Source organism: Peromyscus californicus, unplaced genomic scaffold (genome assembly GCF_007827085.1).
Source record: "Peromyscus californicus insignis strain IS unplaced genomic scaffold, ASM782708v3 Scaffold_16__1_contigs__length_79575227, whole genome shotgun sequence".
Taxonomy (NCBI): domain Eukaryota; kingdom Metazoa; phylum Chordata; class Mammalia; order Rodentia; family Cricetidae; genus Peromyscus; species Peromyscus californicus.
This window is the reverse complement of record NW_026294458.1, coordinates 72,156,965-72,180,706: the sequence shown is the minus strand read 5'-3', so window position 1 is coordinate 72,180,706 and position 23,742 is coordinate 72,156,965. Positions and strand designations below refer to the sequence as shown.

The 23,742-nt window shown below is 45.5% G+C and overlaps 1 protein-coding gene across 13 annotated transcripts in view; it reads left to right on the top strand.

Annotated features, from left to right (window-relative positions):
• CUNH21orf62 (chromosome unknown C21orf62 homolog) overlaps positions 1 to 23,742 on the top strand; it is a 113,460-nt gene that overhangs the window by 63,914 nt on the left and 25,804 nt on the right. For 8 of the 13 annotated variants that reach the window (XM_052741149.1, XM_052741150.1, XM_052741148.1 and 5 more), the window contains 3 exons: positions 3,104 to 3,210; positions 3,424 to 3,587; positions 7,088 to 7,851. The exons of 1 other annotated variant lie outside the window; for it this stretch is intronic. The gene's annotated coding sequence lies outside the window, so the exon portion shown is untranslated. Of the gene's footprint in view, positions 1 to 3,103; positions 3,211 to 3,423; positions 3,588 to 7,087; positions 7,852 to 18,822; positions 19,428 to 23,742 lie in introns of those variants that run through there. 4 more of the 13 variants (XM_052741151.1, XM_052741157.1, XM_052741145.1 and 1 more) reach the window with 3 other exon arrangements.

Genomic DNA, 23,742 nt, shown 5'->3' with positions numbered 1-23,742 from the left:
AGAAAATGGGGGTGGGAGGAGTCATTTAGCTAATCAGGCTGAGAAATGGTCAACTTTATTGTATTCATAGACAGGAAGCAGAGTGATTTTTGTATGACTAACTTCGTAACCGGGCATTTTATTTAAGTTCCTTAGTCTTCCTAACAGTTTTTCAACACATTTTTATGGATGTCAGAGGCTTAAAATGATGTCATCTATAAATAATTATCTGTCCATATCTGTAGTGGCTTTATCTTGTCTAATTGCAATGGATAGTACTTACAGAACTATATCAAATAGCAGTAGTCTCCGCAGTGGCCAGTTACATCTTGACTACAGGAAAGTGCTCCTAGCACTTCAACAGGAAGTACTGTAATAGATTTTTAACCACTGTGTTTACATATGTCTATTCCTAATTAAAACTTTTAAGGTAAAATAAAGGGCTTTCAGATTTTGACAATTAGCTATTTGAGCTTCCAAATATAGAATAATGGAATTTTCTTAAGATGGTAAAGTATGGTAACAGGTTTCATAATATTAAACATCCTTGCATTCCTGTGGGGAAGCCCACCTCCCAAGGCTCCACGCAAGGTGGACATCGCAAGTATCACTGAGATGGCACAACCAGAATTTGGGCTAAGCCGGTGGGCCCAACCTCTAATCTCTGGTGCCCGTCTTTCAGGGCCTTTGCTAGTCTACAGAGCCATAACCCTAGGAGGAAACCCCTTGTCATGTTTAGGAGCTTTCTTATTAGTGGTCTCAAAATGAGTAGACCCAAGTACAACTACTTTACCCTATGAAAGCTCGAAATCTAAAAGCCCAAGGGTGTTAGCCAGCTCACCGTGGTATGGAATTATAAACCATACATTAAAAACCATTCTGACACTGAAGGGGACTGCTCAGTGGCCTTCATTCCCCGCTTCCCCTTCCACTCCATAATACTAGAACTGCCTTATATTTTGTAATAATTACAGCAAAGGTGAGATTTTGTTTTGTTCTTTGAATTTTCAATCAAATCTTTAAATATTATAATTTAATTATTGTTATGTGTATTAGTGTTTTGCCTGTCATGTATGTTTTGCCATGTGCATGCTTGGTGAGGCCAAAAGAAGGTGTTGGATCCCCTGGGTCTGAAGTTAGAGATGGTTGTGAACCACCATGTGGGTGCAGGGAATTGAACCCAGGTCCTCTGCAAGAGCAGCCAGTGCTCTTGACAGCTGATCCATCTCTCCAGCCCTGCCCCCAAGTCTGTCCCCGGCTTTGATGAGGAGTTACTTTTTGTAATGCTTATTTTGAAGGCTACATCTTCATTTCATCAAGTTCATATAGTTGACCTTTGCCCTACTGCTGGTGAAGGTGAAAAGGACATATCACAGAGAAAGAGAGGGAGAAAGAGGAGAGGAGAGAGAGAGAGAGAGAGAGAGAGAGAGAGAGAGAGAGAGAGGGAAGGAGGGAGGGAGAGACAAGGGAGAGAGAGAGAACAGTCTTGGATATGCGAGAACTTGAATTCTGTCCTGCTTTTCTCCAAGAGTGTGGTTTCTGTCCCTTAACTACTCCGAGCACGAGTCTCTACATCTACAAAGTAAGGTGACCACAACCCCTCCTAGGCTCCTAGGGCCACCATAAATCAAAAAGACTGTTGTGACAACTGTTTCTGAATTGCTGAAACCATACAAGTGGTATTTATTATTAAGACCATTTCCAAATTTTTGAGACTAAAAATAAAGATTATAGTGAATATTTTCAAATATATAGCTTTCAATGTCTTCAGATTCTTTGCCAAGGATTCTGGCCAGAGGGAATCACTGATACTACACTTGAGCTTAGCCAAAGGCCCAGAAGACATGCCAGTAGAATTACTGAATCAAAAACCAAACATTTTTACGGTTCTTAAATCCAAATTTCTTCCTAATTTTCAAATGGATTGAACTGATTTACATTACCACTGGCTTCATGTGGATGTAGCCTTTTGCCAAAGACTTTCTATGCACTCTCCAGCAGAATCTTGATGTAAAACATATCATCTAATTATGTAAGTTCCTGCCACTTGCCCAGTCTGATCAGTGGTGAAATTTGAATGCTGTGTTTCCTCATGAAAAACACAGCATCAAGGTCACTCTTAAAAGAGGGCAGCTTCCCCAAGGAAGAGAAAAGAGCCACTTAAGTATGAAAGCATTTACAGGCCTCGAGATCTGATAAGTTCTCAAAAATAAATCATCCATGTTTCAGCTTCCAGGCTGGGAACGCAGCTCGGTGATAGAACACTTCCCTACCAATGCAGGGCTCAGGGTTTAATTCCCGGCACCGAGGGAGAGAGAGAGAGAGAGAGAGAGAGAGAGAGAGAGAGAGAGAGAGAGAGAGAGGAGAGAAAGAGAGAGAACGAGAGAGAGAGAGAGAGAGAGAGAGAGAGAGGGAGAGAGAGAGAGAGGATAATATGTGAAGACCAGTAGCCTTGTACAATTTTTTGAGTGTAGTACTGAAATTGTAACATTGGAGTGTTAGCATTTAGATATACTTAAAAATAGCATTAGAATGACAGTCCTCGGCTCACATTCCACCAGTATGATCTCACTTTAACTTACTGGCACTCAGTTGCTTCATTTGTAGAAGTGCAGTATTGTCTTCCTCACCAGGTTAATGTGAGAAAGAAAACATGTTTAAAAAGATGCTTAACACTGTACTTATCGCCTCAAAGCACTTCTACTGCCTGCTTCATCTTATTCTATTTTGTTCGTTTTAAAAATTAGAATATTAAGATTTCCTTTTTAACCATGTGTATGAATGTGCCTGTGTGTGGATATGTGAATGTGAGTGCAAGTGCTCACAGAGGCCAGAGGCATTGGACCCCCTAGAGCTGGAGTTACAGGTGGTTGTGAGCCACCCCACATGGGTGCTGAGAATCAAACCTAGGTCTTCTGCAACAGTACGTGCTTTTAGCCACTGAGCCGTCTTCCCGGCCCCCTTGAAATGATTTTTAAAATTTTAACATACAAGGTAACGGGTTTCATTATGGCATTTTCATACATATATCATACACGTCATCATACCTTGTTATTATTTGTCCCCTCCCCTTAACTGACCACCCTTTTCTTGATGGCGCCTTAATGAGTCGTCTTGCATGTAGCAATACAGAAGTTCAATGGAATCCTATACCTTGGACAACCAAGTTTGTGCTAACCGTGTCAGACCTGCTGGGATCATAGAAATCTACAAAAAACAGTACCTTATCTTGTAAGTACAAAGATGGCTAAACATAAACCGGACGTGATGGCGCACACCTTTAACCCCAGCACTCGGGAGGCAGAGGCGGGCAGATCTCAGGGTTGAGGCCAGCCTGGGCTACAGAGTGAATTCCAGGACAGCCAGGGCCACACGGGGGGCGGGGGGGGGGGGGGGGGGGGGATGGCTAAACATTATGCCAGTTTCTTTTCTTACATCTCACAGGACCCTCTAGGCTGTATGTGAGGTTCAAGCCACTCACTCGGCCCCCGTTTTTGGAACAACAGTTTAAGGAGATGTAAACACTGAGGTGCCGTGGGAGTTCAGGCCTGTCTGACCACAAGCCTGAGCTCATTCAGTGGATATCCTGCCTTCCCAGGAGACACAGGGTAGGTAGACGATTTGGGTTGGGTGCTGTTTTGTTTGTTTGTTTGTTGTGGTGTCGTTGATTTTTGTTTCCTGTTTTTGTTCTTGGTTTGGGGTTTGAGTGTTTTTGAGATAGGGAGTCACTCTGCATCCCAGGCTGGCCTCGAGTTCACAGCAACCCTCCAGCCTCAGCCTTCCAGACTCTACAATTGCAGAATCTGGATTCTGTAATTCACGCCTGGATGGACGAGCGTCTTGGAAGGCAGAAGTCTGCCCACAGCGCTTGTGGTAGTGGTGGGGGAGCAGGCTGTCGAGGACCAGCAAGCTTGCTGGTCCAGAGACAAGGGAGTGGGGTGCTAGGAGCCCAGTGGCCTGGTCATGGAGCTGAAGTTCTATCCAAGGAAGTTTGTTTTGAAATGTGTGTTCCCGTCTACACTGCACACCAATGGGAACAAGCTAAACTTCCGTTACTTACTGCTTCCCTTGGGTAGGCAAGAAGAAACAGATGTAAACACGTTTTGCTGTTTGAGCTAAACAACAGTGTGTTTGTTCAAACACATCGACAATTTAACGCAGCTTTAAGCCCTTCATCTCTTGCCTTCTACTGTAGTGCACTTGATAAGAGTCTGAAAAAAGCTAAGTAGCAACCAAGAAAGGAGTTTTCAGGTAAAAATGAAATTGTTCTTTCCTACTTAAGTGCAGAAATTTCACTTTTAGATTTATATTCTGTTCTTTCAAAACACACGGCTCATATAGATTAGTAAACAAAAATGTCAGGCCTGCATGCCTTCCCATGGCTTTTTGGTCAGGGAGGCGACAGAAGCCATCAAAGCTGTCATTTCTCTTGGTTGCCCACCAGAAGGATGTGGCGAGATCTACTCAAAACACCTCATGCTTTGGTTACAGACCTTAGAGAAGTCATGGAGGAGGTCAACCGGAAGCTTTTCCTTGCTGTTTAGCTCTCGTGCAGGCCGCTGGGGAATGAGGGAAGCCATCCGTGGCCTTTCACAGCTATGAACCCCACAAGCTACAACATCAACCTCCCAGATGAGACAAATCCACCGGTGACACAGTGTCGTAAATAATAGTGGCTAACCGTACCTTTTCCTGATTGGACTTGAGGCTGGCTCACCAGGATAGATTTCAGGTCTGGGGTCAGAAGCCTGGTCAAGAGCTGCTGGAAGTCGTAGAGGGAAACCTAGCACTGGGTTCTAAATGGACACGGTATCAAACTGTCTTCTAACTGGTTAGGTTTGCACACATAAATCCTTGGTCAGAGGAGCTGCTGTTTGCAGTGGGTCAGAGTTGAAGCTGATTGTCTTAGGGTTACTATTGCTGTGATAAAACACCAGGACCAAAAGGCAAGTTGGGGAGGAAAGGGTTTATTTGGCTACACTTCCACATTGTAGTCCATCAGTGAAGGAAGCCAGGACAGGAACTCAAGAAGGGCAGGAACCTGGAGGCAGGAGCTGATGCAGAGGCCATGGAGGGGAGCTGCTTACTAGCTTGTTCATCATGGCTTGCTCAGACTGATTATATATTTTTTCTTTCTTTCTTTTTTTTAGACAAGGTCTCACTATATAGCTCTAGCTGTACTGGAATTCACTATGTAGATCAGGCTGGCCTTGAACTCACAGAGATCCTCCTGTCTCTGCTTCCCCAGTGCTGGGTGGGGCTAAAGGTGTGTACCACTATGCTCAGTTTTAGCCTGCTTTCTTATAGAACCCATGACCACCAGCCTAAGGATGGTACCATCCACAATGGGCGGGGCCCTCCCCCATCAATCCCTAATTAAGAAAATGTCCTACATCTGGATCTTTTTTTTTTTTTTTTTTTTTTTTTTTTTTTTTTTTTTTTTTAAAGATTTATTTATTTACTATGTATACAGCATATGTGACTGCAGGCCAGAAGAGGGCACCAGATCTCACTACAGGTGGTTGTGAGCCACCATGTGGTTGCTGGGAATTGAACTCAGGACCTCTGGAAGAGCAGTCAGTGCTCTTAACCTCTGAGCCATCTCTCCAGCCCTACATCTGGATCTTATGGAGCTATTTTCTTAATTGAGGTCCCCTCCTTTCAGATGAGACTCTGGCTTGTGTCAAGTTGAAATAAAACTAGCCAAGACACTAATACACACACCTGGCCACTGTGTGGAGAGTAGAACACTGATACACATGCCTGGCCACTGTGTGGAGAGTAGAACAGTGATACACACCTAGCCACGGTGTGGAGCGTGAGTGACTGTTGAGTATCGGTTCTAAATGAGATGGCTCTATCACCCCCTACAAGGCCCAGAGAACAACCTGGAAGACAGAGCAGGGAAAAAATGTGAGAGCTGGAGGATGGAAGGGAGTGTTGTGAAATACCATCTTCTAGACGTGGCGTGACTGTTGTCCTCGTGAACTCACAATGGCTGCGATTACCTGGGGAAGAGTTGTGCAAGATGGGGCCAGCCGTCCCGTCACGGATGGGGAGGAGCTCAGGGGGGCCCACCTATCCTTGAGGTGCTAGTGGCAGTTGAAGCTTTCCTCGGTGGTGTGACGGCTGGGGAGTTGCTGTGAGCGCTCCAGTAAATAGCTTTCACCTGTGTCCACGCACGCAACCCCAGTTAAATTCTGTGGTCGCCAAAGAATAAAGAAGCCAAACAAATAGGCAGAAAACACATGAAAACAGGAAAGGACCTTGTCGGGAAGAAGAGGGAGAATAGATGGGACGAAAGAGGGTAAGGAGTGTGTGTGTGTGTGTGTGTGTGTGTGTGTGTGTGTGTGTGTGTGTGTAAGTCAAAATTCATGGTATGTGGGTGAAATTGTCAGAGAATTTTTTAAACGTATGGTTTGTTTAAAAGGAGTTTTATATCCTCACACAATTTATCATTAGTTTGTGCTTCTTCCCAAAATACGCATCAATATCCTATGATCACGAATCTTGCAAGTTAAACGTAACATGCTCTGTTGTTGATACATTCATTTCAGTACAATGTTAAAAAAGGTCATATTTGAGCTATGATTCTATGTGGGCATTTAATAGCTACATAATTTGGGGCCTTTTTCAAAATAGTTTCATAAGTTTTTTGTGACTTTATGTTCTGTTTTGCATGTGTGAGTGTTTGTCTACATGTATGTCTGTGTATTATGTGCAGTGCAGTTCCTGAAGAGTCCACAGAGAGTGTCAGATCCCCTGGAACTAAAGTTATGGGCCGTTGTGAGCTGATGTGAGGATTCTGGGAACCAAACCCAGGTCCTCTGCAAGAACAAGTGCTTTGAACCCCTGGGCCACCTCCCCAGCCCCAAGTTACATGCTTTCAAAAGATGCCCTTGAACTGTAACTCATTCCCCATGCAACGAAGACACTCTCTCAGGATGTGATTTTTCACTCACAAAAAGGAAACCAAAGTTACAGCAAATGAATTTGAAATATATTTACAATGCCGGTTTTTATCTTATTCCTCCTCACCCCCCCCCCCTCCTTTTTTCTTAAAGTTTTGTCTTCTCCTCTTGTCCATTATTTCTCCAATCCCCCACAGCAGATGGGGCTTCTCGTTGCTCAGTCGGATTCTGAAATATACGGAGATGTTTCATGTTTCATCATCAGTCTGGACCTGCGCATGATTAGCTTTCTGTAAACTGTCAACAGGGCAGAGAACAATTATACAAGTTTGCACCAGGATGAGGATGGAAAGACAGCTATAAGGCAGCCTTCTTACATTTCCAACCACCATCAGCAAAGGGTGCCTGAGTCGGGACACCAGGCAGCACCCCAAAGCCCCTGGAGCTGTGAGCAGTATCCCTTCTGGGAGTTTGGCTCAGCAGCCTACCCAGAGCAGGGAGCAACCCAGGAATACGTGGAGCCTTTGAAACAACTGATTGCTTGCATTTCTAACATTTTTCCTCATACTTCGAGCACCGAATTACATAGAAAATAGCAACAGCCTTTCGCAAAGAAGCGTGGCTGCGCACGGCCGGTCGTTCTAAACTTTGCAGGGTGGGAATGCTGCGCTGATTACTGAGGCTGCGTGGGGAAAGGCGGAAGTAACTCCGTATGATTGCAGCCATATTGACGGCATTGAAGCAGAACGCCAAACTGGCATCGAAACTCAAGTACAAGAGCGTCCCAGAGCCCTCTGGGGAGAAATCAGAGCCTGGAGGGCAATCTCTCCTGCCAGCACGAGGCTCTGGCAGGTTCATCCGGATCATTTGGCATGGAGCCCTTTCCATCCATCTGCCAAGAGGGGTCTTGGCTTTCCTGCGCAGCTCTAAAGCGGTGATGGTGCTGAAGTATAGGCAACAGGTAAATGAGGTGGAAAATTTGCCTGGGTCTTAGACGCACCTCCCCTGCTCCTGACAGATCTTTTGGTATACACAGGCCTATGTACATTCCCGTCATTTTAAGTTAACTACCTGCCTTTCTGTTAGTGTTTCAAGCCTCCTCTCTCACACCAGTGTTAGGTGCCTGCAGTTACGGCCCACCCACAAAATCACGGGGACAGGGATGGAAAGTGGAGGTACCCCTTTGCATGACAAGCCTAATGCCCCAATGACAAACCAGGAGTCATGGCTCTCCAGGAGTTCGTGTGGCAGCCTCCGGCCTTCCGTGTTTGTCCTTTGGGCTTGGGCTCAGTAGAACTGCTTATGTTTGCCTGGTTAGTAGACAGTAGCACCAGACCCCAGAACCATCTCTTGGTCCAGTGTCTGTCCACTCCCTCCTTCCCCCCACCCCCGCCCCTTGCAGTGAGCTAAAATCAGTTGCTTCTCTGGGATTTCGTAATGGTTATAGCTACTGCACAAAGAGGAAATGGAAAAATAGGAAGTGACCACAAGATGCATCCGCCGCTGCTGCTTCCTCCTCCTCCTCTTCCTCTTCTTCCTCTTTTCTCTTGAGTTCTGCAGTTCTCACAGAACAGGTAAAAAGGAACGTTTTCTGGAACATCTTCGTTACAGTTCCTCACACAGAATGCAGCCATTTCCCCCCTCCACATTCTTTATGTTTACATTTATCTATCATCTATCTGTCTATCTATCTATCTATCTATCTATCTATCTATCTATCATCTATCTATCTATCTGTCTATCTATCCATTTATTTATTGGTTTTGGTTTTTCGGGACAGGATTTCTCTGTGTAGCTCTGGCTGTCCTGGAACTCGCTCTGTAAACCAGGCTGGCCTTGAACTCACAGAGATCCGCCTGCCTCTGCCTCCCGAGTGCTGGGATTAAGGGCATGCACCACCACTGCCCAGTTGTCTTGTTTACTTCTTATTGACTTCTTAATGCTTAACTTCACCTTCCACACCCATCCCTCCCAATTGCAAGGTCCTCTTATTTATGTGCACCAGTGTGGGACCCTCTTGACCACCCCAAAAGTCATTTTCTGTTAAACATCTGGTAAGAAAAAAAATACAAAATACTCATGCAATTGATTATTGACAAAAATCATATTTTAACATATAATGATAAACCACAAACAACAACAAAGTAAACTGTGTAGTATGACCCCATATAGATTAATTTCTAAATAGCATTACCCCAAAATTGGATCATTTCTGGGTAGTGACATCATCTTTGGTAGTGAGATTATACACAAATATTTTCAGGTGTTACTTCGTTTCCTGAGATAAAGACTCACTAGATAGTGCAGACTGATCTCACACTCATGATCCCCCTGCCTCTGCCTCTCAAGGGCTGGAGTTATAGGCATGCTCCACTATTCCCAGCTTGACCTTTCATATTATCATGTAACATGTTCACTTGTTTTGGTCAGAAGTTGAGATCAGAATGTCTCTAATTGCTTCTTCACATTAGAGACAAGGCTTCTCACGGAACCCAAAGCTCATCGTGTTGACCAGACTGACTACCGGATAGAGCAGCCTGTCTCTGCCCTCAGGGCAGGGTTTCCAGGCACAGGCTGCTGGGCCAGCTTTTCTGTGGGTGCTGGAGTCTGAATTCAAGTCCTCATACCTGCACGATAATTACTTTATCCACAGAGCCATCTCTCCAGCTCCGGTGTTCTCAGTTTATATTCCTTCCTATTTTCCAAATTGTGTAACAATGAGTAATTTCATCGTAGCCAAAAAAGTTTGATTGATAAGATGACAATATAAAATTAGTTGATAATGATGATGATATAAAGACTTAGTCTTTGCTGGGCTTTTTTGTCTTTGTGGTGTTGGGGATTGAACCTGGGCTCTAGTGAATGCTAAGCAGGGTTTTACCGCAGAGCCACACCCCTGAGGTATTTCCTATGTGCTTGGTATTGTAGCAGACATTATCTCCCAACCAAGGCTGTGAGCAAGGACTGTTATCTTATTACTTCTGCTGTACAGATAAAAGAAGCAAGCTCGTGGGCAGCTGAGGCAGGAGGATCAGGAATTTGAAGCCAGCCTGGGCTACACAGGGAGATTTGGTCTTATAAAACAAACAAATGAACCAAATTCAATATTAGATACAGAAATCAAGTCAGGCAATCTCTCTCCAGAGTTTACCAATTTGAAGACATTTATTGATAAAGGAGAAAACGTTCCTGATGATTAAAATAATGACTATTTTCTTCATCCTGGGGAAAAAATTAGTGTGGAGGTTGTGTATGGGAATGGAATTGGGGAAGATTATATTTTTTCTTCCTTTTTTTCTAATAACCACCAGTTATTAGAATGATAGCAAAATAGGCAGTGATGTTATGGATTAATTCATAAAACAACCACATAAAACATTTTTGTTTTTAAAAAAATGAGAGCTAGAGATAGCCCAGTAGTAGAGCACTTGGGAGGCCCTGGGCTCAGTGTCTGGCAGCACACAGGAAAGGGCAGGAGAAAGAGGAGGAGGGGGGAGCTGAACAATACAGCCCTTCCTGCACAGGCTGGCAGTGCCATTTTGTGGTGTTAATGATGATTATACATTGGCAGGACATGGTGGAACACACCTTTAGTCCCAGCACTTGGGAGAGGCAAGAAGATCTCTGTGAGTTCGAGAGTAGCCTGGTTTACATGGTGAGTTCCCGGCCAGCCAGGGCTACAGACTGAGACACATACATATGTATGTATGTATGTATGTATGTATGTATGTATGTATGTATGTATATGTGTGTGTGTGTGTGTGTGTGTGTGTGTGTGTGTGTGTGTGTGTGTGTGTGTGTGTGTTATACAGCAATGGAACAGCATTTCTTCAGAACCCACCAAGGACCTCTGTGTACACACGTTTCAAAGTAGCATTGTCTCCATAGATACCGAGAGACGAAGGTGGCCATATGAAAGGATGCTCTGCAAAGTTCGCTTTTTCCTTGCATCCGTTTTTTCTTCGTTTTTTTGTTTGTTTGTTTAAAGAAGAGGTAAGATGGTAGTAAGCCTCCTGTGAGGCGAACGGTCCTCCTCCTGAGTCTCGCTCACACCTGAAGCAGCAATGCATATCCGTCACAATCCAGATTGTTCAAGATAAATGCATGAAGAAAGAAGAAAAGAGATGCCACCTCAATCAGGAGTTTAGATACTCCCTCCAAAGGGCGCCCGCTCCCACGACCATTCACTGAGGTCACCGCTTAAAATCATTCCCTCCACTAAGGACCAAACTCTCAGCTTCCCTAGTTGTACGTCAGTCTCGAGGCTGGGGGGGGGGGGGCATCTTCTAGATAAAGAGAGGCCGCACAGTTTCTCGTTTGGCTTCTTGAGTGGAAGCAGCTGCCTGGTGCCCGGTGTCCTTTCTAGGAGGCCACCACCTTGTCAGGGAGCCTGGGCGGCCGGTCTGGTCTGCAGAGAAACACTGCCATCTAGTGGGAGAAAGCAGCGCTTCTAGTCTCGAGGTTGAATGTTTACATTCGCGCGTTGCTAGGAAGAGTTTTTGTCTTCTTTCTACTTCAAAAGTTGCACTTCAGTGAACCTACGAAAATGTAACCGGACACTAACCCCTTATGGGAATTTCTGAAAACATAAGGTAGACAGGAAAGGAGCTGGGGGCGGGGGATAGACTGAAGTCTCTGAGTATCACAGTTTGCCATGATGACTCTCCCGTGACCACTTGGTTCTCCATCCTGTAAGTCCTTTTCAAAGCCTCCTCTGGGCAGCCCCATGGACTCGGGGTTTCACAAGTGAAGACCCCAAGGCATATCGGTACGTAGAAGTAGCAAAATTATTTACTCAAATAAATAGATACCTAAATCATAATTAGTTACAAATAGATTAAAAAAATAAGTTGTGAAAAGCGAAACTTTAAAACTTTGGGGAAAATATAAAAACTGCCCGTATAACTTCTCAAGGTCAGATCCCCCTGCGTGCATGATAAACAGTCTACCCGCTGAGCCCCGCCCAGCCCCCACTCCTTGACTAGTCAGTCATCCTTTTTTTCTTTTTTTTTTTTTTTTGGTTTTTCAAGACAGGGTTTCTCTGGGTAGCTTTGCGCCTTTCCTGGATCTCGCTCTTTAGAACAGGCTGGCCTCGAACTCACAAAGATCCTCCTGGCTCTGCCTCCCGAGTGCTGGGATGAAAGGCGTGTGACACCACCGCCTGGCGTCATTCATCTTTTAACTGTTCACACCCGCTTTGTAGTTTTTAAAAACTAGTGTTTGAATTCCCTAATGTTTTATCTTCATATTTTTCTATCAGTAACAAAAGCAGCATGTAGGATTGCTGTTCGCCTTCCACAACAAATAACACGTTCCGCAGATGTATGTTTTCTTCCACGGAGGATGTGGCTTCTGTGGCGGTTTTGCCATCCTATGGGGCTCTTTCTTTGCAAGCGCGTCACCCTCTTCTTGACTTTATCAGCCAGTTTCACACAGTTGCAGCATTTCCTGCTTTTGCAGGTGCCCTCTCTGAAGGACTGGGGTGTTGAGGTCCCGTGCTGGCAGACTCTGCACCAGTGAGCAGTGTCGGGAGCTGCAGCCACCTAAAGCCTTTTCATCTCTAAACGTTAGAGATTTGTTTTTGTTTTTGTTTTTGTTTTTTTTGAGACAGGGTTTCTCTGTGTAGCTTTGCGCCTTTCCTGGAACTCACTTGGTAGTCCAGGCTGGCCTCGAACTCACAGAGATCCGCGGTGGTGGCGCACGCCTTTAATCCCAGCACTCGGGAGGCAGAGGCAGGCGGATCTCTGTGAGTTAGAGATTTGTAAAAGAGAACAAAATCTCTTTTTTAATTGTTGCTATCATATAGTAATCATATATAGTAATGAGTTTCATTATGATACTTTTATACGTGTACATATTATATTTTGATCTCTCCCTATTATATATACATACATGTACATAATAATATATTTACATAATAATATAAATAATAATACAAAATACAATAATACATTTTTATCTCTCCCTCTTACCTCCTTTAACCTCTTCCCCATTCCTTCTAATCCCAATCCCCTTCCCTTTCCCAACTATGTCCCTCCCGTACTGTCATGGTTTTGTGTGTGTGTGTGTGTGTGTGTGTGTGTGTGTGTGTGTGTTGTCTCTGTGTATGTCTGTGTGTGTGTGTCCCAATGAGTACCTTCAGGGCATCTTACAGTACATGGGTGCAGGTTTGTTTACAGGAGATGGGCACTTTACCAGTGGCTACATCACTGAAGAAAACGTCTCTCCACCCCCATCAACTGTTGTCTGTGTATAAATCCTCAGGGTGAGACCCTGTGAGCCTGTGTCCCATTCATCACAGGGTGTTGCAGGTGATCACAGCTGCTGTGAGCTTAAGTGAGTCGACACCCCGCAGTCCCGTGTGCCTGGGAGTCCGAGTCCACACACCGCACTGCTTCCCCGCATCCTCCAGCTCTCACCTGTATTCCATCCCTTAGTCCCCCACAGTCCCTGAGCTGTGGAAAGGGTGGTACAGATGTTCCTTTAAGGGATGGGCATTTAATTCTGACTTGTTCTCCATCCTTTGACCAGTTACCAATCTGCACTATCACAGCCCGGCCACACCAAAGCTTCTCTGACGGAAGCTGGAGCAGCATCAAGCTCTTGGCACAAACATGGCTATCAAAGGCATTTGACAGACACCATGAACAGCAGTGGACTCCCCTCTAGGGCCTGTGACACCCCAGCAACAAGTCGCCCCGTGGCAGATCTGACTGTTTCCCCAATAGGCTTGTTGTGATTGACTGGCCAGTGTAGTCAGTTACAGGGTCCACACCTGAAGAAAACTTTGACGACAGTTCCCAGCAGCCTGAAAAGCACAGTCTGGCACCATAGTGCCTAGACAGCATGGAGGCTAACCCAGCTCCAGGTCTATTCTTCTTATTTTAAAGATCTATTGTATTTATATTTATACATATATATGTGTGTATGTATATAAACTATGAATGTATTAATGTATGTATGTATGCGTATGTACGCATGTATGTATGTATGTATGTGTCTGTGTATGTATGTGTGGATGGATGAATACCTGTGTGTGGGTACCCTTGTAGGCAACTGATTGCAGTGTATATGTGTGTCTGTGTATGTATGTATGTATGTATGTGTGTGTGTATATGTGTGTCTGTGTATGGATGGATGGATGGATGAATACCTGTGTGTGGGTACCCTTGGAGACAACTGACTGCAGTGGCCATTGACTGTACTAGAAAAGCAAATCTCTTACTTGAAGGCAGCTTCTTAGGAGTAATTCAGTCAGAATGAGAAAGGAGATGAATAAGTCACACAATTGGCCTTTCCTGCCGCCCTCTCTCCTGATGGAGCCCTCTCACCAAGACAGGAAACTGCCTTGTCTGGTTGTATGCTACCACTACCCACTTATGGCAAAGTTGCCTCTTCGTGTGTCGTGGATAGCACCTGTAATAAGAATCAGTGTTTCTACTAACACGTGGAAATGTCCAGCAGCAGCAGGCAGAAAGTGTGAGGACATTCACATAAAGGAAGGAAGCTTTGGTGGAGGCCTTTGGGATGGCAGGGGTTAGGTCCGCCCGTGAGAACCATGTGTCACCAGTAGGTGGCAGACTCAGTCAGACGTTCACAGTCCTGCCCGGCATTCCCAGGTGGCTTGCTCCCCCAAGGTTTGACGCAGTCTGAGGGGATGCTCATGGTCCAGGTGGTTGGACAAAGATGAGTTCGTGGGTATTTCACCAGGTGAGACATGAGGATAATTGGAGCTGGAGGCACACCTGAGGACGGTACCACTAGCAGCCCCAAGTCCAAGGCTGCAGTCGCTCTCTTGGGAGACGGAGTTTCGTTGTGACATTTTCATATACATACATCATATGTTTTGATCGCATTAACTCAGTCCTTACTGCTCACCCTTGTAGTCACCTGGGCCAAGGGCCTCTCCAGCTAGCTGGCCGATGCCCCCGGAACACACCACGCTTAGCCGAATGTACAATCTGCTGAATTTTCAGGACCTGAGATTGGTGACTTGCGCGGTTGCTAGCCCTCCACCCGGATCCATAAACTTGTCTGTGCCGTTACACTGGTTGTTAATAACCTGACATTTGGTCTCTCAGTTCTTCCACTGGTCCCCTCCCTCGTGGACAAATATTTTACAGACTGGGCTCTTCGCACAATGGGTCATAAGCCGACAGCTTCCTGGCAAAGGGCGCATAGGTTTGCGTTCTTTGCTTGAGCTGGGGCCTTGAGCTGGCCGGTTTTACATTGCTGTACACATAGCTGAGATCATCGTCTTGTAAAAGGGAGAGTTTGCTTTTATTCAGTTTTGGAGGTTTATGTTCACAGCTGTCGGCCCCGATGTTCGAGGCCTGTGGTGAACAATATGTCATAGCAGGGAATGTGTGGCAAGGCCGAGCTACTCCCTGCATATGGCCAGCAACAGCAGGAGAGACACAGCCCCGTGCTGCCAACGGATACTGAGACTCACCGGTTAGGGACCTCTACTCAGGTGAAGCTAAGCTCTTCACCACGCGACAGAAAAGGATCTCCGGACTGAGCATGGTTTCCTAAGTAGAGACCAGGGAGTCGGGTGCAAGCATGAGTGTGCAGAGACGCCCCCTTAGGTGTCTTCACAACAACTGCGTATGGATTCTGTTTTAAAGTTACATCCATCAAAGAATTGAAAGACGTTTACTAATGAAGTCTGGCCAGGCATGGTCCACACACCTTTAACCCCTGTACTCACAAGGTAGAAGCAGGCACATACATCCCTGTGAGTTCAAGGCCAGTCAGGGCTACCCTGTCCCAAAAGAAAAAAGTTGGGCCAACAAGAAGCTTTGCTCCACTGGTAAAGGTGCAGCCCTGAGTTCAGTTCCTGGATCCCACATGGTAGAAGGAGGGAACCAACTCCCAATGGGTGTCCTTTGACCTCCAAACATACATATGTTGTGGTCTCACACACACACACACACACACACACACACACACACAGAGAGAGAGAGAGAGAGAGAGAGAGAGAGAGAGAGAGAGAGAGAGAGAGAGATTTGAAAACGGAAGTAAAGCTGACGTGAAGTATGCCAACCTCGATTTAGAATCAACGTGGGAACACCTCTGGGTATGGCTAGGAAGGGGTTAATAGGAAGACTCAGCTTAGGAGGAAAGAGCCGCCCTTAAGGAGGGGGTCATTACACAGGCTGAGGTCTGGCCTCATGAAAGGAATAGGAAAGAGGAGACACCAGGGTTCGTCCATCCCTGCCTCCCAACTGCAACTGCTCTCCCAACACCCTGGACTGTAGCCCCCCAACCTGTGCGCTGGGAGAAGCCCCCTCTTCATTAGTTTGCTTTTGTGGGGTATTTCGTCACAGCAGCCAGAAGTAACTAATACAGCTGCCTCATTTATTCCTCTTAGCTTCAAGGGTTCCCTCGTTTGCAAATGGAATTGTGGGGCAGTTTTATCGGTGCATAAATAGGAAGTCAGGTTTAGAGGGGAGAGAGGAGTGTTGGGAATGTGAAACTCAAAAGCCACCTGCACACGTGGTCCGTTTGTGTTTTGGTTTGTGTTGGTAACACTCTTGTTGGAGGCAGTGCTCAGGAATGCAAGGGATCCTCCACTAGGCAGTCTTCCTTGATTCTGTCCATTGGTTTGAAATGCTTGATGCTCAACCATCAAGAAAAGCAGGCCTGATTGGGGGGGAGGGGCTTTTCTCCAGCCTCCCCCTCCCCCTTTTCAGGCATCAGTGTGCATGGTCTCACCGAGTCCTCAACTCAGCCTTTCAGAAAAGCCTCACACCCCAACTTCCAAATGAGGAAGTAGAGGCTCAAAGTTTTCAAAACTGTGTAAAAAGGTAATGGAGTCAAGACCTGAACCAAGGTCCGAGCTCCACTATGCCGTGTATAGTGTGTGTAATAGTATGTGTGGTGTATATAGTGTGTACAATAGTGTGTGGTGTATATACTGTGTGTAATAGTGTGTGTGGTGTACATAGTGTGTACAATAGTGTGTGTGGTGTATATACTGTGTGTAATAGTGTGGGTGGTGTATATACTGTGTGTAATAGTGTGTGTGGTATATATAGTAGTGTGTGTGGTGTGTATAGTGTGTAAGTAGTATGTGTGGTGTATAATAGTGTGTGTTCACATTTGCTGAGGTTAGACTTTTCCTGGGAAGATATAACGCACACCTGACTACTCACTCCAGAAAGAGAAACCGGAACAGACCAAAGTAACAAAGTAACAATTACACCAACAGGCAACCTGGTGAGCCACTGAGTTGGTTTGTTGTTGCTGTGTTTTCTTTTGTTTTAGTTTTTCGAGACAGGGTTTCTCTGTGTGTAGCCTGGCTGTCCTGGAATTCGCTCTATAGACCAGGCTGGCCTCGAACTCACAGAGATATATATGCCTGCCTCTGCCTCCCGAGTGCTAGGATTAAAAGTGTGTGCCACCACCACCTGGCTACCAGTGAGTTTTTATCAGAGTCACTAACAGGAAGGGGGGAAGGATTGCTCACAAGGTGCAGGGGTGACACAAAAGACCTGCATTTTGGAAAAGGCCCAGCCAACACAGTGCCTGGGAGAGCTGTCCCCTAGGCCCTGCACGCTTGCAGCTCCACAGGCTGGTCAGTCTGTTCCCTGCCAGTTGATTATCCACTTTTAGATGCTGGCAAGGTGCCCTGGAGCACCTTCCAAGTTTCTGTTCTCCCACATGCATGGCCTTCTCTTTACCTCTCAAACCTCCCGCCCTCCTGAGGCCAGTGCTACAGTTGGGAGGAAATTGCCATCGATGGGACCACAAACCAGCAAGAGTAAACACTTGTCGGTCCCTTTGTCCTGACTGTGATCTGGTGGTTTTCAGAAGAGCTCACTAGGCCTGGGACTGCCATCTCTAGCTAAGTTCTAGCTCAGTTGTTTGAGGACCTGGATCCCCCGGGATCCAGGAGCAACCGCAGTTGTCAAACTACATGAGTCAGGAGAGGAAAAAGCAGGTAAAGTGCTTGTTATGTGAGCATGAGTCCCAGTTCAAGTCCCCAGAGCCCACACAGCCGGCTGTGGAGGACATAAGCCCGTGATTTCAATGCCCCTGGAGGGAGGAGAGGCACAGGGAACTTCTGTCCATCTCGACTAGGGTACACAGCAGAGGGGTGGGGGTGGGGAGGCAGAGAGGAAGAGAGAGGAAGAGAGAGAGAGAGAGAGAGAGAGAGAGAGAGAGAGAGAGAGAGAGAGAGAGAGAGAAACAAGGTGGGAGGTAAAGGCCAGCATCTATCTGAGATAGATGTCCTGACCTTCAGGCGAGTGCCACAGCCCCCAACACAAACTTTTCCCACTCCAGTCCTGGCCATCTTTTAGGGCCCTGATCAAATGGTACCGTTCAAATTCCCATCTCCCTGGCTAAAGGAATCCGCACCATCTCTAAGCTGTGCACGTATTATTTTTGTTCCTTTCTTCACGTTTATCACAGTGAGCTTGTATAATCCCTCCTATTTATCTCCACGTCCTTCAAGTGTCCTGGCCCAGTGCTTGTGTGTGGTGAGGTCTGTGGATGGATGGATGGATGGATGGATGGATGGATGGATGGACGGATGGACAGGTGCTACTCTCTTTGGAACGTTGTTACTCCACATCCAAGCAATTACCCATCCATTTCTCTAGTCCCATAGTGCTTTACATTCGTGAGAACTGACTCCATCCATCTGACTCCTCCCATACTTAGTAAACCCTCATTGGTCACTAAAGACCAGATGTTAGGGCACAGGGTGGAACCTTCATGAATGGGGTTAGTAGTAAAACAAGGACAGCTGTGAGAACATGCCTAGAAGATTGACTGTCTATGAGCCTAGACATGCCACACACACACACACACACCCATCAGACATTGAAGCCTGGAGCCTGTCTTAAGTTTCCCTGTCTCCAAAGACTAAGATACAGTTGCTGTTTTTAAGCCTCCTGGTTTAGAACATTTTGTAGGAGCCCCAAGTGGACTAAGCCATGATTTAATGGACACAGATTCTTTTTTTTCGTATTTACTTACTTTCAGGCTTCTAGCATTTAAAAATATGAGTTAATGAGAGAGAAGAAACTTTTGGAACAATCACAGTTTATACCAGCTGAGGCACTTACCACAAAGTAACAATTTATCAGGCTTAAGAGAGTAGAACAAATCGTAGATGTAAAAGTATCGAGGCATCTCCTCAGTCCGCTATTAATCCATCCAATTTCCTGCCAGAGTAGACTTTCTTCCATTTGTGCTTCTCTTTGGGGTCAGTCTATAGCAGCAGTACCCTCAGTTTCTTCTGGAAATTTCCCGGCGTACAGCCCCAGAGAGACAGGTTCTCTCCCGCTGTGTGGTTAATAAAACTGGTAGGCCAGCCAGCTTCCTTCTGGTTGCCACGGAAACCACCAGGCCACTGGCCCTCTGGAAACGGAAAAGAACAGCAAGTGAGCGACCACGAGACCACGCATTCCACCCCGGCTTGCAGATGAAACCAGCTGTCAAGCCAGGGTGAAGGATCAGTGGCCAGGGAAGAGATCCACGGGATGCAGATGGGAGAGGCAAGGCCCGGCGGTGGAGCCGCGAGACGTGAGTAGCGCCTCCACTCTGTTTAAAAAGCCTTTCAGCTCAACAGACAACTTTAATACCTTCAGGCTTGGGGCTGCATGGCCGGAAAGTTCCGAGACTGCTGGAGGGGCTCTATCAAGGGCAACCTCCTTGGAACTGCCACAGCCCCCGAATATGTCGCGGAAGGGTGGTGGGCTCCACCAAACACTCGGGGCTTCCAAGCAACTGGACAGCTTTCCACCGTTCTCTGCCTTCTAAAGGAAACACTTTCCAGGGCATTAAGCAAGGAATGAAATGGTCTTCTCATTAGTCCCTAAATAGACAGGAATCTGAACTTGTTTCTATTTTTAAAGATTTGGTTAGTCTCTTCTGTTAGTAAGCCTTTTCTACCTAGTAACAAGGAAAGCAAGCAGACCCAGATCCCGTCTCTTCTCTGTAGTGAATCACAGAGAACTTCAAGAACTCGGAAGAAGCAGATCCTGGGATGCTTTGGCGCTTTGCTTTTATCCTTCAGTGGTGTCTACATCCCACTTACATGTTGGAGTTTATGGAGTTTACTCAGACAGCACGGAATGAAAAGTAAACAGTGAACTTCTTAAATAAGCATCACAAGGCAGATTGTATAGCTAACTTAAAAAAAATGGTGCTTTTATGCAAAGTGGGGAAGTGTGATAAATAACGAACAACTAAGACGAGTGTTTTAATGCAAGTCCCGTCGTCCATACGCACTCCTTCATCAATTTTATTCTTTTATAAACATGCTCTTGGCAGATTTTAGCAAAAAGTATGTTGGTATATTTGGGGCGGGGGGAGTGTGGTTCAAGCATTGTATGAGATATTTACAGGGGGAAGTCCTTAGAAAATACTGAAAATCCAAACTTCAATTGTTTGCAAACTTGTTTTGAATTTTATTTGTTTATTTATTTATCTGTGTGTGTGTGTGTGTGTGTGTGTGTGTGTGTGTGTAAGAGAGGGAGAGAGAGAGAAAGAGAGAGAAAGGGTGATTCTTCAGAAGTTCTTAACTTTTTTATTTTTAGATTGAATAATGCAATATGTTTGGAGGGGAAACAATTTTTTCATTAATTTTTTTTGACAGAAATAGGGCAGTTTCTGAGAATAATAGTTTCAGTAAAGTGTTTATGGAAATTAGTGCTTTTCAACGGCTCAGTCGTATTTTCCAGTTTCCCTTTCCACACCGGTTTTTCATTGCTTAAAACTGGCGAGTGATCAGCTTGGAAGATCCGGTGCCCAGGGGCTGGTGTCTGTGACTTTAAGAGACAAGTAAGAGGTCAGCAGCATGGACAGGAGTCAGTCCAGACAGCCTGACCCTGTCTAGTGGGCAGCTGGGCAAAGCCATGGGTTCGAAAGCCAGTGAATAGATTACTGAGCATATTCCAGGCCACTCCAGGGGGAAACTGGAAGGTTTTGCTCACTGCCAAATCTGTCATGCCCAGGAGAGGTAGCCACCCATTTTTGTGAGAGATTCCTGAGGTTCTCACTGACCTGTTCTTTGTACCACACTCCATACCCACATTAGCTGAAGCAGCACGTGGCTTATATTAGCTTCTCTTCTAATGATGAGCTTGAACCTCACTGATTTATGCCTGCTTCTTTTACAAAGGGTGTTTCTGAAGTGTTTATATAAAACAGAACCCACTTAATTCATCTCATTAAGCATACGATTTCCATAGACAGTTCATTCAGAGGCCTCAGAGTCTAGCAATGGATTACGAGGTGTGGGACATCAATGGAGTCTGCCCATGGCCTTGGGCTCAGTAACAGCATTGCGTTTCCACTGTGGCTCCTTATGGTGTATTTGGCTGTCTGGGTTAAAGTCTGAGCCATTATTAACTAGATCTTGGATCTTTGACAAGTTATCCAGCCACTCTGTGTCTCCATATTCTAATAGGATAGTGGGGGGTTGCTATCTACTTATAGAGTTATTGCAAGTCGTCAGTGCCCTGAAAACCTAAGCAGCACCGGGCACATTCCATGTTAGCATTACTAAGTAAAGCCAAGTGTGTGCCTGTGGTGCCGACTGGTCCTGTGGAAGGATCACTTGAGTTCAGGAGTTCAAGACCAGCCAGAGCAACATAGCGAGACCTATTCCAAAATAAAACTTAATAATCTAGTGAATAAAAATATGGAGAGTGCTTGGCCTGATGTCAGGCAGTTTTGGCAGGCTAGAAGGCTGTCTATCACTTTGTAAAGGACATTGCCTTCTATTGACAGCCATTTTTCTTCTTTGTTGGTGGTGGTATTTTTTTCTTCTCGTTGTGTTTATTATTCCTTTGAGAATTTCTTACAATATGTTTTGATCATATTCATCCCTTCCCCAAGATCCTCCCTGATCCACCTCCTCCCCTACCCACCTACCCAACTTTGTACCCTTTAAAAGAAGATAAGCCAATTGCTGCTGCCCATGTATTCTATAATGTGTGGTCTTTCACTGGGGCATGGGTGACAGACCAGGGCTACCCTGACTCCCCCTCTGTCTCCCAGCAGTTATCAATTGCCAATAGCTCCTTGGCTAGGAGTAGGACTTGTGTCTGCCTTCTCTCTCCATGCTGGGATTTTTGTCTGACTTGAACTTGCAAAGATCCTGTGCACACTGTCACAACCCTTGTGAGTTCACATGTGCGTTGGTCCTGATGTGTCATTGTTTCCCTGCGGTCATCCACTGCCTCTAGCTCTTAGAATCTTTCTGGCCCCTCTTCTGTAAGAAATCATTACGAGCCTGTTTAATTCTATGTCAATTTAACATAATAATAGTAATAGGTTATCCTCGAGGGCCTATGACCTATCCAACCATGGTTTCCTGGCCCCAGTAACACTGAGGACCAGGCCTTAAATTTGATCAGAAAGTGGTTGGTTACTCCCATGACGTTTGCGCCACTATTGTACCAGTGGCCACATCTTGCCAGGCTGGCTGTGGTGGTTTGAGTAGGAATGGCTCCCATAGACTCGTGTGTTTGAATGCTTGGCCCATAGGACGTGGCACTGTTAGGAGGTGTGGCCTTGTTAGAGGAAGTGTGTCACTGTGGGGTCAAGCTTTGAGGTCTCATATGATCAAGTTATGCCCAGTGTGGCACACAGTCTCCTGCTTCCTGTAGATCAAGATGTTGAACTCTCAGCTCCTTCTCCAGCACCATGTCTGCCTGTATACCACCATGCTTCCTTCCCACCATGATGATAATGGGCTAAACCTCTGAAACTGTAAGCCAGCCCCAATTAAATGTTTCCTTTATAAGAGTTGCTGTGGTCATGCTGTCTCTTCACAGTAATAAAAACCCAAACCAAGACATTGGTCATTGCCATAGTTTGCAAGGTTCCTAGCAGGTTTAGGCTATTGATTACTCCTCTCCTCTGGTAGCATGCTTAAGACCTTCCAATACTATGAAAATCAGCTGAAGCTCCAGGTTAGCACCAGCTCAATTTTTCCATGTTCTATGGCTCAAGTGTGTAGTGTCCTCAACAACACGGTCTTTCATAGTCTAGAGAGTAGACCAATCTCCATCATCCTAGACCCTATAACCAAAACCATGGCCTATAGCAATGACAATGACTTGTAATGTTTAAAGGTCCATGGGACTTCATTGGCTAACAACTCCAAAAGAGAAAACCTATTCCCGGCACTGGGTTTTTTATTTGTTAGCCTGTGATGTCTATTAGGGGCTTTGCTGCCCCACTACAGAGAAACACTACCTCAACTCTTCATATCCATTATGTGTTTTAGGAACTTTCAACACTCATAAGACTGATTTTGAAAGGGTTTCCATATAACTGTTTTTGAAAAGTCTTTAGTATTATTTATCATTCCTGGTATTCTCTCTTCTACCCTGTCCTCCAATCCCCCTAACTCACATTTAACCCTTCCTGTTCCATTATTCTCCCTTAATCTTTTATATCACTTCATTATATCTATCCTCCATTGAAAGTGCCCCATGGTCCATTACTAATTTCCTGATCTCTATAGGTATTCCAAATGAAATACTCATATCTGTAGATTCAAAGCTAACAGAAATATGAGAGAAAACATGCAAGGTTTGTGTCTTAGTTTCGTTTTTTCTTGCTGTGAAGAGACACTATGACTATGGCAACTCTTATAAAGAAAAGTTTTCATTAGGATGGCTTGCTTACAGTGCAGAGGTTCAGTCCATTATCATCATGGTGGGGAGCATGGCAGTGTGCAGGCAGATGTGGTGCTGGAGCAGGCAACAGGAAGGCAACTGACAGTCATACTGAGGGAAGCTTGAGCAAAAGAGACCTCAAAGCCTGCTCCAGTGACACACTTCCTCCAACAAGGCCATATCTATTGTGCCGCTCCCTTTGGGGA